The following is a 13,296-nucleotide window of genomic DNA, read 5'->3' on the forward strand; positions in this document are numbered from 1 at the left end:
AGACTGCAATAACCCCACAAAAGCTATCAAACAGTTTGAGCACTAAACCCAGGACTAAGCACTTTGAATGTATTCCTGCTAAATAGTGTTAATAATTTATTTGTGGACTATACAAGTATTTTTTCCACTATCTGTATTCTAAAGATAACAGGATTCTCTAAGATCTAGGCAGAAGTTGGGCCTCAAAATTTCCCAAGTCACTAAGCTTCTTCTAGCTGTCTAAGGCACCCTGCACAACAATGATGCTGAAATTAAGACTACATAAATGGGCATCACTGATGCCTCTGACACCAGTGGAAAAATCAAGACATTATTAAAGTGGCTTCTTTTCTTCCTCATATGTATTGTGGAAAAAACAGCACATCTAACTAGAAAGCCCATCTGTTTAGTATCAACCCCATAGCTCTGCCAATGGTCGCTGGTGCCTGCCAGACATATGGTCAGTTTTCCAAGTGAAATTCAGCTCAAATCTGTAAATCAAGTGGATCTGAAAATGCTCTATAGAATTTGGCAGCACAAATTCAAACATGAAGAGGATGGGGAAGGAGAAAGGTGGAATCTGGAAAATTGGCTTTGTTGTTGTCATCATTGTGATTATTTTTTGTTATGTGGCTTAGTAGGATGCGTCTGCATTTGCAATGAACAAACTCTTCTAAAAATTCTTGTACAAGAAGCCCACCTTTATCGTTGCAAAGGCTAAACGCTACTTTTAGAAACTTCTTCCTAGGATTATATTTTACAGAAAAGAGGGAAAATGAGCATTTCAGAGAAAGGATGAAAAGTGAAATAACACATCAGGGGTCTTTAGTATTGTAGTAGAAATTTAGAGAAATAATATCACACAATATCTTCAAAGTCTGAGTTCCAACCCTGACTTTCTAAACCTAAAGCATAAGGTGAGTTTCTCATATATAATATCAGCAAAAGCTTAAAGAAAAACAAAAGTCAATTTTGAAAATGTGTATACTTTAGCATTTTTCAGAGGAATTAAACACGTTTAAGTGCTAGGAAGACTTTACGCCAACAGATTTGCGTTTCGAAAATGTATCCCTCACTCACTTTGCTTAGGTCAGGAATTGGCAAATGTCTTCTGTAAGGGGCCAAATAATAAAACTCTGAGGCTTTGCGGGCCGCACAGTCTCTGCTGCCACCACTCAGCTCTGCTGCTGTAGTGTGAAGCAGCCACAGATGAGACATAAATTAATGCGCATGGCTATGTTGCCATAAAATTTTATTTGCAAAAACTAGTAGCAAGTGAATTTGGTTTGTGGGTTTGACAGTTCCTGCCTTAAGTGATCCTTTAAGAAATGTCTTCTGGGAAAAAATACTACTGGGTGCCCCAAGAAGAAAAAGGGAGAGAAGAAATGGTTTTGGATCCTGATCTCTTATCTTCATTTCACTTCCAGCCCCTGGGGGGCAGTCCAGCATCACTTTCACCTGTACAACTCTGCAGCCTCTGCCGTGGTTTCCCATTTCAACTCCTGCCTACCCCACAAGCAAGCAAGCAAACAGGGCCCTGTATTGCTCACCCTCATGACATCACAGTGGCTCTTAGGATGAAATATAAAACCCCCACTGGAACCTCAGACCTCCATTTCTTAAGCTTTTCTACCACCATGCCCCTCCTCACTCATTAAGTGCTTTCCCCCCATAGGGCTGCCTCCTGTGCCATTCCCTCTGGAGGCAACACTTTTCTCTGATGAACTCCTACTCATCCCTCATGGTCTCATCCTTCCTACCTGCCTGTTAGGTTTCCTGTTATTTTTCCACCATGGCCTTCAGCATAATTTTTAATTAGCTCTTGATGTATGTGTTCATTAGTTTTATGTCCATCCTGGCTACTTGACCATGAGAGCAGAGACCAAGTGTGACCTGTACAGCAGCCTCTGCAGGCCCTGAAACAGAGCCCAGGAGGGCCTAGCCAGGGCTCAGCAAGTATATGAGAACCAAAAGGAGATGGGCTGAAGATCCTTCTATGCTCTAGTGCACAGGCCCTACCTGTGCAAACCAGTCTAGGCCCATCTGAAGCTTAAAATCCTGCAGAACAGAGCATGCTTCTGAAGATTTACCAGGTCCGGGTCCAACGTGAATTCAATGACTTTCCCGGCCACACTGAAGAGGACTTTCACCCAAGAGCCAAGGACATCATGCTTGAATATCTGGAACTGTCTGCATTTCTGATGTCATCAGGGCTGCTCACGTCACCACAGGCCCCTGCCCAGGCCTGGTTCCTCTGGTGATTGTCGTGGAAGTGACCGAGCAAGATGGAACCATTCCCACAAACCAGCAAGTCATGCAGTGCAGGCATTCTGGGAGCAGCTGCCAGCAGGTGGCAGAGCCAGTCCCTCTGGGACCCTCCTCCTGAGATGGCACCATCTGTGGGCATCCTTAAAGGTCACTCATGGCTGTTGAGGTACCACTTTCTCTGTGTCCCACATGGACGGCCAGCCTGGCTAGCAGATGCATCCCTAACTCCCCTGGCTCTGGCCCACCGCTCTTCATCATCCTGGGACACTAAGGTGTCTCTGGTCTCCAGTGAGTGATCTGGGCCATGCAGTTTCTTTGCCTACTGCCCCCTCACTCTGCACATTGCACTGGATCACTGGTGCTCTGGTCTACCTTTACTTTTCTGAGCATCTACTCTGGGCCTGAGATCCAGTGCCTGCCCTCACAGTCCTGAGACCTGGGAGCAGGGACAGCCAGTGAACGGTCAGTCAGGACAATGTGACTTTGCTACATCCGCCCTGCCCTGACTCCCCTGGCCCAGGTCTCCCTCATCACTCCCAGGCTCCCGTAATGCCCCGCTTTCGGGTCACATCATATACACCCCTGACCCTACCTTACCCTGCCTCAATCCCTCCAGTGACTTCCACAGGAGTTAGGCCTCCCTTTGCCCCTGAAAGCCCGGTGACCTCTCCCTATGAGCAGCTCCAACCTCATAGTTCTCTGCAGCTTCCCCAAGCTCATCCCACCTCCGGACCCTAGTAAGCAGCCCCTCAACGGAGGCTGTCCTCCACCTTTGCAAAGCTGCCTCCATATCACTTGGGTTTCATTGCAAATATCTCCTCCTGCTCCATCAGAGCAACAGTGAGACAGCCAAGCACCCTGCCACCCAACCCAAAATTCTCTGCATGGCACACTCCCTCGACGGCGCTGTTATTTCAGCTGACTTGGTGTTGTCGGTCCCTCCCCACTGGAGTGACCTTGTCTATAACAGGCACCCAAAATACTTTGGAAGGAATCAGGGAATGAATTAATGAATGGAAGAGGCATGACAGAGATTAAGACAAGGTTCTGTGGTCAGAAAAAGGAATGGTCTCCAGACTCAGGTAAGACTCTTTGTGGAAAACAGATGACAGCTGAGGTCAGTTTTGAACAAATCAATAGGAGTTAAGAAAGCTATAATAATAGTAATAACAAAAGGTAATCGTCCATTGTATGGAAATTGTTAACCCATCGATCTGTCGATGGCCATTTAGATTGTCTCCACATACCGGCTGTTGTGAACAACAGTGCTGCTACTGAACATTCATGTGCAGGTGTTTTTTTCCCCTAATGTCTGTTTTCAATTATTTTAGTTAGATACCTAGAAGTGGAGCTGCTAGCTCATACGTAATCCTATATTTCACATTCTGAGGAACCACCCAGTTGTTTTCCACAATGACTGGACCACGTTACGCTCGTACCAGGAAGAAAGCACCAACACCCACTGCAGCATGCATGAACCCAAGATCATGGTGCTAAATGAAAGGAGCCAGTCACAAAAGACCACTCGACAAGGCAGACTGGTGGCTGCCAGGGGATAGCGGAGGGCAGGATGGGCATGGGATCTCCTTCGGGTGTGATATGAAAATGTTTGGGAACTAGACACATGTGGCAGATGCCAATATCGTGAATGTACTAAACGCCACTGAATTGTACACTTTAAAAGGGTTAATTCTGTGTTACATGAATTTTACCTCAACAACAATAATAACAACAAAATAAACAAAATCCCCTATCCATTGGGTATTTGATGCCAGACGATTTTGTGCTGGGCCCTTTTCATGTCTCATTGCATGTCACCATCACACCACTAAGGAGGCAGGCAGTGCAACTACAGTATTCTTGATCCGAAATGCTTGGGACCAGAAGTGTTTCGGATTTCAGATTTCTTCTGATTTGGGAATATTTGCATTACCAGGTGAGCATCCAAAAATTTGAAATCCAAAATGTTCTGATGAGTATTTTCTTTGAGCATCATGTCAGCACTCAAAAAGTTTCAAATTTCAGAGCATTTCAGACTTAAAATGTTTGAATTAGGCTATTCAGCTTTATAAGTACCTCATTTAACAGGTGAGAAAAGCAAGGCTCAGAGAGAGAGGTAACTTGCCCAAGGTCACATGGCATCAAGTGGCACAGCCAGGCCTCAAACCCAGGGACCGCGAATTCTTAAGATTCAAACCTGCCCAACAGAGCCACTTCTCCTCCAGGAGACAGAAAGTCTCTGAGGGTCAAGAACGGCGCCTCTGACAACCCAATAGGTCCCTCATTCCTCCTCTAAGCTGTGGCACAGTAGCGCTAACTACAGTCCTTATACATGACTGGCCCTTTTACATCAGGCAGAAAGTATGACCTAAAGCAAAAACAGCCCAAATGTCCATCAGCTGACACATGGACACATCAAGTATGGTCTATCCAGACCATGGAACATTCCACAGTCATAAAAGGGAATGAGGCCTGGACACCTGCTGTAGCACGGAGGGACCCTGATAACATTATGCCGCCCGGGAGAAGCCGGCCACAAAAGTCCATATAGCGTCCATACAGCGTATGATTCCATTTACATGAAACGTTCAGCACAGACCAATTTATAGATGGAAAGTAGATGCGTAGTTATCGGGGGCTTGGAGGAGGGGAGAATGAGGAGTTCTCACAATTTTCTTGTAGGTGATGAAGAGGTTCTGGAATTAGACAGCAGTGATGGTTTTGCAGCAATGTGACTGTACTCACCGTGCAGAGCACTGAATTCTACTCTTTAGTCATTTAAATTAAGAATTTAATCAAAAACACTGTAAAATGAAAAGACAAAACACAGTGCAGGAAAAGATGTTTCTAACATATTTAAGGGACATAGTCCAGTTTCTAGAACATCAGAAGAACTCCCACAAATGAACAATGTCAAATAACCCAATGGAAAATATGCAAAGTCCTGGAACACCTTCCAAAAGGAGGTATCGAAACCGTCAACAGCATATAAAAAAGATGTTCCCCCTAATTAATATTCAGGAAAATGCAAATTATATCTAGCATGATTGGCACACATGAATCGTACCCTTTAAAATGGTTGAAATGGTAAATCTGATGTTACATGTAGTTTAGTGCAAAGAAAAACACAAAAAGCATGTCCTCATCCTGTGGAACTCCCTGCCAAGTCAAGAAGCTGGGGCTGGACCAACACAGCCAACCTATAAGAGCAGGGGTTTCCGGGGAGGCAGGAGGAGCAAACAGTTCTGCGTTTTTCCATTTGCCTGTATCTTGAGTCTGGCTTGACCTGGTGCTAAGGAGGCCCAGTGTCATGGGAAATAAGTGATGCAATTATTCCAGCAGCAGCAGCTCTGCACGAGCAAAGCACTTCCCATTGACTTAGTGCTGGTGGCTTCTGGGCCTGGCATTCTGGTCACACACACCAGGCCAGCCCTTAGCAGAAGTAGGATTCGGGGGCCAACAAAAGCTGGCCAGGACACCAAGTGACAACCCAAACATGCAGCATGACTGTGATTTATGCAGATTTCAAAGAGCAGTAAAGTCTCATGCAATATGCAAACTTAAAATTACCCTAAATTAAAAATTTGTCAAGGATCACATATTTCAAAGCATCTGGCCGGGGGGATTGTTAACTGGGCTCGTGCTATCGACCCCGGAGGCACTGCTATAGCTGACATCAGAAGCATGCCTCCCTCGTGCTGCAGCACATGGTAGAGCCTGTTCTGGAAGGCCTGTCAGAGAAGATCGGGGTAGAACATTGGATCCACGAGGCCTGACCCCAAGCGGATACTGTCAGTGCTCTGCCCACCCCTCTAGTCCAAGGCTGTGGAGCCTCCCAGCTCCCATGTGCTTCCGTCCCTAAAGGCACCTCTACAGGCCAACTCCCAGGCTCTCAGCCTATCTGCCCTCCTGCACAGAGCCGAGAGCCCATGACCGGTGGTGGCAAGAATGTAGCCTAGCCTCTGGCCTCAGCAGACACAAACTCTGACACTCTCACACTCAGAGTCCCCTCAGGGTCAGGCCGCAGCTACCCCTGCACAGCTGTGCCTGATACTACCCCTCCTTGGCCTCCCTGTGCCACTTTCCCAGCACTGGTGCCAGCTTCTCCTGGGAGAGCTTTCTTATAAATTACTTGCTCTCGAATCCTCATCCCAGGATCACGTCCCCAAACCCAAATCAAGACAATCATCTGCTCTGAGCCGGGTACTGGGGTGATACCCACGAGCAAAACCAGGTGTGGTGTCTGTCCCCACGGAGCTCACAGCCACCTGGGCTCACAGCCTCACTAAGGCACACAGCCCACCTGTCCTCACGGAGCTCACAGCCCACCTGGGCTCACAGCCTCAACAAGGCACACAGCCCACCTGAGCTCATACCCACCTACGCTCATACCAACCTGGGCTCACAGCCTCGGTGGGCACACAGCCCACCTGGACTCACTGAGCTCACAGCACACCTGGGCTCACACCCACCTAAGCGCATAGCCTCACTGACCTCATGTCCACCTGGGCCCACAGCTGCCTGAGCACACAGCACACCTGGGCTCACAGCCTCACTGAGCACACAGCACACCAGGGCTCACAGCGGCCTGAGCTCATAGCCTCACTGAACTCACATCCACCTGGGCTCACAGCTGCCTGAGCACACAGCACGCCTAGGCTCACAGCCTCACTGACCTCTCTACATACCTGGGCTCACACCCACCTGGGCTCACGGCCTCACTGACCTGTCTACATACCTGGGCTCACACCTACCTGGGCTCATGGCCGCACTGACCTCTCAGCACACCTGGGCTCAAACCCACCTAGGCTCACAGCCTCACTGAGCACACAGCACACCTGAGCACACACCTACCCGGCAGCCACCTGGGCTCACAGACATCAGTTAGTGAATGTTGCGCATCACAACTGCATCGTGAAAATGCAGGTAAGCATTTTGAGGAGAGGGAGAGAGTCACCTGAGAGCATGTATTGGGACTGGAGAAACTTCCTGGAAGAGATGCCTCAAACCGAGGTGAAAAGGATGAGCTAACTGCAAACGGCTCACTGACTAGCCCAGAATCACACAGCGTTGGGTGACAGCCCTGGTTATGTGCACTAGGCTTCAAATCTCCCCAGGCGAAAAGGACTCCTGCAGGTCCCTGCTGGCCACACACCCCTGAGGGTGCCCAGACCATAGTATTACAAAGCATGGAACTCGTTCAGTTGCTTCTTGCAAACTTCAAAGGCAAAGAGACTGTGGACCTCACAATGATCCTATTCCTCCCCATTCAGATACCTTTTTAAAAATCATTACTCTCAAACTGCCTTTATGAACATGAAATATTGGAAGATCTTTGATCACAGTTCCCAGTCTAGCAAACAACCCCCCACGTGGTGGTTTAAATACACTGTTGAAACGGAGTCCTTGGGGACCACTCCGGTCTTGGCCTCAGAAATCATTTCCTGCCTCATGCATTAAGTAAACGAAATTAAAGCCTGGAAGCTCAAGTCCTTTTGGGGGTTGAAATGAACATGGGCAGGAACAGAATGAGCAAAGCTCTGCTCTATATCACATCCCAACCCTGAGGGTGCATGTTGGCTGGCCCAGGCACCACCTCTCGTGGCCAGGGATGTGCTGGCACTATGGCCAGGCAGCTGCTCAGGTCAGATGTGACTATGTCAAAGGTGTTTAGGCTCAATAAAAGGTATAGACAAGGAGGTGAGAAATCAGAGCCTTCACACACAGTGGGGAGGATGTAGACCAGGCAGCCAACACGGAAGGAGTCTGGCAACTCCTCAAATAATTCAACATCGAGTCACCATACAATGATTCTACTCCTGAGCAGACCTCGAGGACCAAGTCACCATGAGGATTTACTCCTGACCACACCCCAAAGACCGAGTCACCATATGACCATTCTTACTCCATATGACCATTCTTACTCCTTACCATTTCCCGAAGACCGCGTCGCCATATGACCATTTGACTCCTCAGTAGACCCCAGTGACCGAGTCAACGTACGATGATTCTGCTCCTGAGCTTGCCCCAAAGACTGCGTCACCATATGACCATCCGACTCCTGAGCAGATCCCATAGAACTGAAAATAGGTGTTCACACAAAAATGTGCACATGAATATGCACAGCAGCTCTACTCATAATAGACACAAAGTGGGAAAATAACCCAAATGCCCATCAACAGATGAATGGATAAAGAGAATATGGTCTATGTACAATGGAATAGTATCAGCCCTAAAGAGGAATGACATGCTGGCAATGCCGGTGAACTTGAAAACACGGTGCTAGGTGAAACAACCCTGTCACAGCAGACCCCACACTGTACGATCCTATTTGTATGAAGTGTCCAGAGAGACAGAAAGTAGATTCGCAGTTGCCAGGGGTAGGGAAAGGGGAAGTGGGCAGTGAGTGCTTAATGGACATGGGGTTTCCTCTTGGGATGATGAAAGTGTTTTAAAATTAGACTGTGGTGCAGTTGCACAAACCCGTGAATGTAGTAAAAACCACAGAACTGTGAACTGTATAAGGGTGAATTGTATAATATGTGAATTATAGTTCAGTAAAGCCGGGAAAAAAAAGAAAGAAAAGAAAAGAAAAAGAAAAAGAAAAAATTGAAAGAAAACCAAGATCATCAGGGCCTGCCCACATCCTCTCTCAGGGCCATAGGCTGAGCTGGTTGAGAGCCACAGGGCATCTTTCCCAACATGCCATATAGGAGTCCATCTGATAGCACGTGGGACCCAGAAGCCAGGCCTGCCTCTCACAAGCTGCGGTCCTTACCGCCACCCCCACGCCCTGACCCCAGCAGAGGCTCCTCCCAAAACAAGCATGAGTATTTGCTAACCTCTCCCAAACCCCTGTGGGCTCCTCTCCCGCCATGGCTGCCCCCCAAGCCCATTCCCCATCATGTGTGGCACGCACGATGGCAAGAGTGTTCCCCTCATCCCCTGCCCATCCCAGCTGCCATTCTGGCCACTTCCCGGTCCACGGACCACGTGGAAGCAAAGAGATCCCCAGCAATGCACAGCAGGCCTTGCCATCCCGTGCTGAAACCCTCCAGCGCATCTGCCCAGCCCTGCATTAAGGATCCAATCCAAACCCCCTGAGGAGCCTCTGGCCTCACTTGGTGCCTTCTCCATCATGCTCCCTCCATTCCAGCCATGCTGACTGCACAGTGCAGTCCCTGATCATGCCCTGTTTGTTGCTGCCTCAGGGCCTTCCAATCAGCCACCCTCTCCTCCAGGAATACCTTCTCCCAGCACTGCCACAGTGCTGACTCCTCACCCCTGAATGCCACTGCACAGAGGTGCCAACCCTGCCCACCACATCACTGCAGTGGCTTCCTGTACCTTCCTCAGTTCAATCTGAGGTGCCACCTTGTTTTACTTTTGAGAAGGAGTCTTTCTCTGTCACCCAGGCTGGAGTGCAGTGGCAAGTTCTCGGCTCACTGCAAGCTCCGCCTCCTGGGTTCATGCCATTCTCCTGCGTCAGCCTCCTGAGTAGCGGGGACTACAGGCGCCCGCCACCAGGCCCAGCTAATTTTTTGTATTTTTTAGTAGAGACAGGGTTTCACCATGTTAGCCAGGATGGTCTCAATCTCCTGACCTCGTGATCTGCCTGCCTCGGCCTCCCAAAGTGCTGGGATTACAGGTGTGAGCCACCACACCTGGCCCCTTGTTTTACTTTCTTTGGGCCACTTGTCACTCTTTGACGTCGTCTTGTGTATTTTTCTTTTCTTTTCTGTTGGAATACAAGCTCCTTGAGAAAAGGGACTTTGTCTGTTTGTCCAACTATTGTATGTCCACAGAGCAGCAGGGGCTCAATACATTTCAGTTGATAGCAAGTAACTCCTGTGTTCAAGTTCCTCCATCCTCAGGATGGGAAGTCCCCAAGCAGCAGTGTCCTCCTCACGTAATCTGGTCCTTGTCACTCTCCAGCCTCCCGACTCATCACCCTTTGCTCCAACCAGACTGGCCTCATCTAGATTCCTCAGGTATCTCTAGTTTCAAGAACTTTACATGCACTTTGCCTTCTAGAATCCCCTTCCCAACTCCTGGCCCGGCAGTCTTCTACTCTGGGTAACAACTTATACTTTTCTTCCCTCAAAAGACTGTTCCCGACATCAGTGGATGAAGCTGCTTTGTGCTGCCACATCCCCCACCATCGCCCCATCATCTTGTCTCACGCAGAGCTGGGAGTCACTGGTTTCATCAGGTTTCTTGCTGGACTGACTCCTTCCAGGGGCAGGGACAGGCGTGTCTTGCCCTGCCACCTAGCAGACACAATCTCCACAAAGTCAGTCCTAGGAAGGACCTCTGGAGAGAAGAATGGTCACTGCAGATGCACCCTACACAGCCTGGGGCAGCACAGCAAGGCTTGGGCCCCACAAGCCAGAATGGACTGGGTTTGAAGGCAAGCTCTTATTAACTGTTCAAACTTGGACAAGTTACATAACCTCTCTGAGCTTCCGTTTCCTGTCATGTGCCTGTAAGAATTAAATGAGCTAACGCATAGGAAAGGGTTGACATGGTGCCTGGCAATAGCAATGTTAATAAACGTTAGCCAGCCACAGCACCATCTCCATCATCCATTTTTCTAAGCACCATGGTGTACCGCGGTCCCTGACACCCAGTACAGAAATCCTGGGTGAAAGTCATTCGCTTTCCAAGGACACCACAAAAAGCAAACATTTTTCAGTCTTTAATTTTCAACACAATAAATGTTCCCTTCTGAAAGCAAACGACCGAAGATGAATTAAAAAATCAGCAGTTCCTTCTGGAATCTGCGAGGACTGGGTTAGATGTTTTTAGGAGAAGTGGCCACTTTGGCAAGATTCTTAAATCCTTTTTAAGTATCTGGGAAAAAAATGCACAGCAAACAAAATTTGGAAGAGCTGATGTACTTGGATCAAAGGAGATGTAGGGGATTGTGTGCACCTCCGGCTTCCCCTTGAAGTGGACTTTGGCAGGAGGCCTCGGGCTGCATGAAGGAGACCAGCCCTGAGTGCGCACACTCAGACGGTAGAGTCAAGCACAGCGTTGTGCTTAGTAGATGCCACGTTGCGCTTAGTAGGTGCCATCAGCACCATGGTCTCTGGTGGGGCACTGTGAGATAAAATTATTGGACTACCGCCAGTAAATGCCCCCCAGTATGCAAAGGGGACAGGAATTGAGAGACAGAAGAGCCCGTGGCCTCTGCCTCAGTTTCCCACACCCGTCCGCTTGAACACCTGGATTCATTGATGGGTGGCTTCTATGTTTGTTGATCATGTACTGTGGACACAACATGGGCCTGCAGAGCCCAGGAGACCACCCTGTGAGCTATGGACCATTTTGTACAGGCCCACCCAAAGAAATGGCGACTTTTCGGACCAGATATGCTAGCCTCTCAAGAGATGTTTTGGTCTTCAAGAGAGGACCGCGCCCCACTGCAAGGTAATTGGTCACGTCGCTCCTTCCTCGTTTTAGGTCTGCCCGGCACAGATGCCTGTTCCTGTACTCATCACAGGCCTCCTATGAGCGAGTTGGAAGGGCAGGAAAACCAAGAAATGGAAACACAGGCCCCACTTTCTGGCATCTACAATATCATCTGGAAAAACAAAATGCAACCAGCAGGCATTTTGAAAACACAGAGAAAGCCTGGGCTTCAGAATGAGGAGATGCAGGCCCTCGGGCAGGCTCCATTTCTTCCTGGCCTGTGACCTTAGGCAGCCCCAGGGCCCTCCAAGCCTTTCCAGGGTCCTCATTTGTAAAACAGGACGACGATAATGTGAACATCAGTCACACCAGTGATGAAACTGGAAGAAGAAGGGGTCACTAAAACCAATTAGTTTGGGAAGCCGAACTAATTCCCCTGAATCTTTCAAATTCCCCAATCCTTGCAGATTCCAGAAGGAACTGCTGATTTTTTTCAAGTCCAATCTTTCAAGTCAGCTAGAGATTGCACGTTCAATGCTACCATTGCCCTGGTGGAAGGTGGGCTAAAGGGCTACTGAGGCATCCTTTTGGCTGAAAGCATAACAACCCTTCAGACTCTGGCAAATTGGAAACTCTCAGGAAGAAAAATAAAAGGTAGGAAATTCCCTTTAAGAATAAGCTAAGAGGCTGGGAGCGGTGGCTCACACCTCTAATCCCAACACTTTGGGAGGCCGAGGTGGGTGGATCACAAGGTCAGGAGTTCAAGACCAGCCTGGCCAAGATGGTGAAACCCTGTCTCCACTAAAATTACAAAAATTAGCCGGGTGTGGTGGCAGGTGCCTGTAATCCCAGCTACTCAGGAGGCTGAGGCAGAGAATTGCTTGAACCCGGGAGGGGGAGGTTACAGTGAGCTGAGATCGCGCCACTGCACTCCAGTTAGGGGGACAGAGTAAGATTCTGTCTCAAAAAAAATTTAAAAAGAATAAGCTAAGAATAAGAGAAAGGGAATTTTGCCCCAGTGTGCAGTTTAGCAGCCTGAGAGCCCTGGGGGAGGTGGATTCTTAATTCATTCATCTGGTGTTAGCAAGGGCTGCAGACTAATTTATTTTAAAAAAACACACACACAAAAAGCCTCATGGAACTGTACACTTTCACACATTAAATTTTCATAAGATCTGATGGGTTCTTGTCTGGATGAGGAATGGCTGTCAGGAGGGGCTCGCCACCACTTGAAGGTGCAGAGACGCTTTCTGGTGACAACACGCCCATGCGTAGGCCAAGCAAAACGACGCAACCATTCACAGCTGTTTGCAACACAGGATAGACATATGCCGCCATCTCCACAAGGCTGAAATATGTTGACACCCTTTTTAAAACAGAGTCATGTAAAGTGAAAAGTTGTATATTCCTCAAGGTTTTAATTTAACTTGCATTGGTCTGAACCATTTAAAACTGCCAATATTCAGCTGTCATCGACCCACAAAATTGGCAATTTCAAACAGGTCACCTTAATATAAGTCAAAAGCAGATCTCATTCTATAATGAAATATAAACAAAGATAGGAAAATGATTAAAATTATTTTGGAGGTTTTTTTTTTTTTTTTCCTATATCATCAAAAGGGGCCTTTCACGATG

At 48.1% G+C, this 13,296-nt stretch overlaps 1 protein-coding gene across 6 annotated transcripts in view; it reads right to left on the reverse strand.

Moving 5' to 3' along the window:
- PHACTR3 (phosphatase and actin regulator 3) overlaps positions 1-13,296 on the reverse strand; it is a 269,728-nt gene that overhangs the window by 115,210 nt on the left and 141,222 nt on the right. For 2 of the 6 annotated variants that reach the window (XM_025400506.1, XM_025400505.1), the window contains exon 1: positions 10,431-10,656. The exons of the other annotated variants lie outside the window; for them this stretch is intronic. The gene's annotated coding sequence lies outside the window, so the exon portion shown is untranslated. Of the gene's footprint in view, positions 1-10,430; positions 10,657-13,296 lie in introns of those variants that run through there. 6 annotated transcript variants of the gene reach the window in all.

Source organism: Theropithecus gelada, chromosome 10, assembly GCF_003255815.1.
Source record: "Theropithecus gelada isolate Dixy chromosome 10, Tgel_1.0, whole genome shotgun sequence".
Taxonomy (NCBI): Eukaryota; Metazoa; Chordata; class Mammalia; order Primates; family Cercopithecidae; genus Theropithecus; species Theropithecus gelada.